The 5,823-nt window shown below is 35.8% G+C and overlaps 1 non-coding gene across 1 annotated transcript; it reads left to right on the forward strand.

Annotated features, from left to right (window-relative positions):
* The first annotated feature begins 4,515 nt into the window (after positions 1-4,515).
* LOC145065163 (small nucleolar RNA R71) lies at positions 4,516-4,622 on the forward strand. Its single transcript, XR_013688311.1, has one exon. It is a non-coding gene; the product is annotated as a small nucleolar RNA R71 (small nucleolar RNA).
* Positions 4,623-5,823: the final 1,201 nt, after the last annotated feature.

Consider the following 5,823-nt stretch of genomic DNA (forward strand, 5'->3'; position numbering starts at 1 on the left):
GTTGTATTGTATGATGAATGAGAATTTTCATCTTTGAAAATTAAGACTAATTCATTGATCACATGTATATGTGAGTCAATTGAAGGACTAAGGAATTAGGTACATTGGGTGTGCGCTGGTCAAGGTCCACCACAAAGATTGAGTTGTCATGATTTACTAAAGATTAGAAAATATGATTATACTTATGAGGTTAAGTATAATTCTGTAACATTGGAAAGGTTACAATGTATGACAGAACAAATGAGAAGAATCAAATAAGGCAGAAAGATAAAAGTTTCTCAAATCTGAAAGGATGGGAGAGTATTTTAGTATCGTATTTCATGATCATCTTAATGATTATGAAACCATATCACAAATTCATACTCTAAGGACGTCTTAGTGCATCGTTATGGCTAAGAAGAGAGGTCATGAATTGTTGGATTGGTTAAGATCGAGAAGATGAGTCATACTTCGTTCCAAAACAATTCTTAGAGTCATACTCCAAGATTGTAACATTGAGTGACATAAAGTAAGGTTTAAACACTTATCAAATGTAGTGTAGAATGTTTCGACCCTTGTACATTTGAGATTGGTAAGTTGTGATGTCTTGGATGAGACAAAGACCAACTAAGACCAATTGTGTGAAGTGTTAGTCTTGATAAGAATCCGCACTATCCCTTGAATATTTGTTTTGTCAAGGAATGGTTCTTGACTGAGGAAACTTATATGTCAAGGGGACAGTGGGAGCCTTAAAGATCCTGAAAGAGTTTCAAGATTTAATCAAGAGTAAAACCTGCAATTTATCACTAGCACACAACTTAAGGTTTGCAACCTATCGTGTTGACATAATTCTTATTTCTGTACCTACTTCAAATAAGTTGAGTTTACATGTGAGTTATCAGAGTTCAACTTGGAAGCATTGGTGGGCCTTGTGCTACCAAGGTGACAAGAAACTAAGATTAAACAAGTTTAATCCATGTAAGGCTGAATTTGTCACTAACCTTATCTTGTGATTATGGTTTTGACAAATTCACATGGATAGGAACTCATACACTATAAAATCTAAGTGTCATAAGGTTTCTCTCTGATTCATGAAAATGATGGTGAGGAAACGCTTTCACTAAGTAGATTTTAGGTAGATATCAATTGTGTTATTTGGATTTTCAAAAGTCTTTAGTGGAGCGTGTGTGGTTAACCGACACACTAACATGGACTTGTGAGAAATGGCAAAGGTCTAAGAAATTGAGACTATGATTACGGCATCCCTTTTCATAGTTCTTGAAATTGTTTAGACACACATGTGAGCTATCTAAGAAAGGGTGTATGAATCTAAATTTCAGAAGTCCAGCAAATTTCTGGAAATATGTTAGAGCTAGTGGGAGCATAAGTGTTATGCTGATAATCATCATGTTAGTGGGAGCATGATTATTACGTTTAGTGTTGCAAGTTAGCAATGTTAATTACAGAAAAACAAAAATTTCAATTCGTGAAGTTGCAGGGATTGAAAAAGTCGTTTTGCTATAATTAAGGGAGAGGAAATTATACTTCATTTCAATTCTAGAAGCTTAGATTGAGATTTTAATCATCTTTAGTTAAGGACATATATATGAATTTTATGTCTGAATGGTTCGACTTAAGGAAATTCTATATATATTGCGTTCTCAAAATTCAATTATGACTACGGCATCCGTCTTCATAGTTAAATTTTGAAAACATGGCAAATAAAATATATATATATATATATTGTAGCAAAATACTTGTCTAGTATCATGTCTTTATGTCAAACATCATGAATCGTGTCCCATATGCTTAGGATATAGGATCGATTGCATGTGCTATAATATTCATCCTTTCTAAATTTTCCAAATGCTTAAGGCATTGAGAAGGGAAAAGTCTAGAACTGGATATGACTAAAGTGATTAAGCAATTGTCGAGGACAAATCTGAGGTTCGCCAAAGATTGGTTGCTCAGGGACAGTTGGAAGTATGATGTAAGTTGTCGGAAAGGACCATATTGACATATTCTGAAAAGAAGTAACTCTTGTTCGGAAGTGATAGTCAAATTGGGACTATGGAAATGTCTCCATAGGTGGAAGTTATTCAATCTATGTAAGATTAGGAAACCTTAATGCAAGAAGGATGTTCAAAGCAATGTACTTTGAATATGAGACTTCCGTTCCATAGAAGTTGACCTTCTTTGGAATACTTTGTAATGACTGGTGACAAGGTTTTGGTGACTTTATGAATAATCATTACAAGAGGAACATTGCATAAAAGTTTAAAATCTAACAGATTTTTTGGTAAATGATAGGAATCGGGGATTCTTACATTTACAATAAGGATTTGGGATTGTGAAATGAGTATCAATGGAATCATGTTCAATTGATCTACATCACAATGTAAGGTTCATAGACAAACATAGTGTGCATACTTGGAGTATGGTATAACTATTGTTTAGAAAAACAAAGTGTACATGCTAGGAGCATGGGACGACTGTTGTTTTTATTCAAGTCTTAAGTTGATTGTTTGAAACATTATACAATGAATAATGTGTAATCAATATGGTGATAAATAAAAGGTGGTTCTATTTATATTCAAAAGGGTTCTGAGACCATATTGGATTTGATTATTATTGTGTTTCACTTTGCATGTTTTGACTTCCAAAATAGCTAGGTTATTCTTTCCGAATGACTAAGTTATTTAAACACTCCACAGTCATTCATATGTTGGAAGTAGGTATGAATCAAGACTGTCATGAATCGAGTTTGTAGATGGCTAAATGGGTTTAGTCATAGCAATGGTTGCTACAACATTCATGAGTGCTCATAAGTTATGAGTATTGGATTAAACCCACGCTCACTTGTATCACTTCATGGAATTTATCTCGAGTGATCGTGAGACGGTAATATCATATAAATCTTCAAACCTAGAGATATGAGTTGTTACCTGTGAGTTGGTTGTGCATTGATTGCACGTAAACGCATCAGTAACTTGATGTTATAAAACGTGCCTTTGTGTACAATTCAACAAGTAGTAGAACAAGCATATGAGTCGAAGTTTATCTGTTCCTTCTAGAAATAGAAGCGATATCTGGGCCCCTCGATGATTTTGTTGTGACTATGTACCGGCCGGTCAGAACTAAATTGATGTGTTCGATTAAGTTCTTTGTCAAACAAATCGAAAATCGGGAAACAAACTGCTGGACAATAAGTACGACGTTGTTCCATGTATTTCTCCGGCTGATATCATGAGAATAGAGGATTTTATGATCACTTATCTAAAATGGCGCTTCATAGTTCAACAGAGTTTTCGAGAGCTACGATTGCTGGTTGGTTCCTAAAGTAACATACACAAATATAGTTATTAGACTTATCCAAGTGGGAGTCTGTTGGATAAGGTGTCTAAGTCCATAACTTATTTGGTATATACTTGACCCGACCCGGCATGGTCCATTTGGGTTGCATTTCATCCAAACTATTTATGGATAATTTTATGAGAGTTATACACATATGTTTATTAATATATTATAAGTTATAATATATTAATATGAAGTCACGTTATTTAATTAGTCTTGGTCTTAAATTAATTATGAACTAATTTAGAGATTAAAAGGAAGACTAATTAGATTGTGGGCTATTGGTATTATATAGTGTGGGCTAACACTCATTTGTTAATGGGCTAGGCTTATATGGAAGTCCATGGATGATCCATGGAGCTTTTAACCCATGGATCCTTGGGAAAGGAAAAGTCATGGGTTATTAGGGTTTCACCCTAATCATGTACACTATATAAGCATGCTTATGTTGCATGAAATAGCCACTAGTGTCACTAGTGTTTGTGCTTGTGTGTGGCCGATTTTATAAGTGTGTATACACTCTCTCAAAGTTTTCCATGAGTTTGTGGTGATTTGTGATTCCATTTGAGGCATTCACACTATTGGTGCTTGGCCCTCAAACTCCTTAGGAATCAAACTCATCATCAAAAGGTATGTAATCTCATCGAATTCTTTTATGTTTAAAAGTACCCCATGCCATGTTAGATAGGTTATGAACCTTGGAAAATTATTATTTTGCATGTATTTAGACAAACATAGATCCAAGGTTTATTAGGGTTGCATGCACACTTAGGAAGTGTTAGATTGCTCAAAACCCAACAACTTGTCCCACTCGAGTAGCAAACTTGAGCCTTCTTGTTCCCATATTCATCCAAATGGCAATCTTTAGTCAAGTGTGGCCCACTGCATCGTTCACAACCAACTCAAATTGCATGAATTGATTGGTCCATTTGGGTCAGCCTTCGGTCCATATTATTTAGCATTGCCATCATAGCAGCCATCTCTTCAGAATATGCACTCCTAACTCCCTTTACTCCTTCATTCCTTGGATTATGGTATTCACGAGAATGCCTTGCAAATTCTTCAACTAATTCCTTGACCTTACCCGGATTTTTCTTTGTAAGTGGTCCTTGAGAATCAAGGAGTTTCCTAGTCATTACATTGACCCCTTCATAGAATATAGATACTTCTTGTTGGATGTTAAGGTCATGTTGAGGACAATTCCTTAACAACCCCTTGTAGCGGTCCCAAGCCTCGTAAAGTGACTCCCCCTTGTTTTGCTCAAAATTGGCTATTGCCTTCTTGAGTTTAGCTATCTTGGATGGTGGGCAGAACTGATCTAGAAATTGCTCACGCATTTGAGCCCAAGTAGTGATTGTACCCGGTGGTAGTTCTTTTAACCAATCTTTTGTTGCTCCCTTGAAAGTGACTGGTAGCATCCTTAGCAAGACGGTATCTCTATTCACATTCGGGACATTGAAATAATCGACAATGTCGTTGACTTCGTCTAAGTGCTTAAATTCATCCTCATGATCTTTTCCATGGAATGGGATATCCTTCAGTGCAGAAAGGATATGTCCTTTAAGCTCGAATGTGGCAGTGGCAGGAATGGCAGGTTGTACTAAACCTGGACCAACATCATCTCTAATTCTCTTTCTATAAGCTCCCATAGACATTTCTTCAATGTTTGCCATCTCGTTCCTTGTCTCGTTCCCAGTTTCACTTTTATAAAGTCCAAACTTGGCTTCGGATTCGTATTCGGATTCGTTCGGGATAGGTATTTGATCTAAGTCTTCAACCTTGTTCTTGTCCTTTGAAGATGAACTTGATCCTTCCGTCTTCTTTCCCGACTTCTTTGAGAATACTGACTTGAGTTCTTGTAAAGGCGTCTTCTTTGGTGTTTGATCTTCTATCACGTTCTTATCTTTCTTTTTGTGAAGGGCGGACCCTGGGTCTTCAATAGGTGGCACTGAAGGTGTGTTAGAGCCTCTGGTCATGAACTCTTGAAATAAAACAAAAATAAAAACGTAAAACTGAACTAAAATAGAAAAATAAACTAAAAATCAAAGAAAACTAGAATTCACAGTTTTCACGTCGTGGGCCTAGGGGTTCACGTCGTGAATCCTGTAACTAAAAGAAAATAATAATAAAAAATATACTATGCTTGGTAAAATTAATTTTTGCAGATTTTATCCCACAAAAAGGATCGATTAATCAAAAGCAAATAAATCATTTACAACTAAGTCGTTCTCCGGCAATGGCGCCAAAAACATGATGTGCACAAAAGTATCCACAAATTTTATACTTTATAAGCTAACTAACTTAACTAACTAAAATGCACCTAGGCAGTGTACCTAGTCGAATTATAGAATAGTTGGGTAAGTCGGGTGTCGATCACAGGGAACGGTGTTAACTAACTAATTTATCCACTACTAAATTAACCTAATTTTGGAGCAAAGATGGGGTTTTATCTGATTTTACAAGACCAGATCAACTTAAGTCACAAAATTC

Source organism: Lactuca serriola, chromosome 7, assembly GCF_051521515.1.
Source record: "Lactuca serriola cultivar US96UC23 chromosome 7, Lser_US96UC23_V15, whole genome shotgun sequence".
Taxonomy (NCBI): Eukaryota; Viridiplantae; Streptophyta; class Magnoliopsida; order Asterales; family Asteraceae; genus Lactuca; species Lactuca serriola.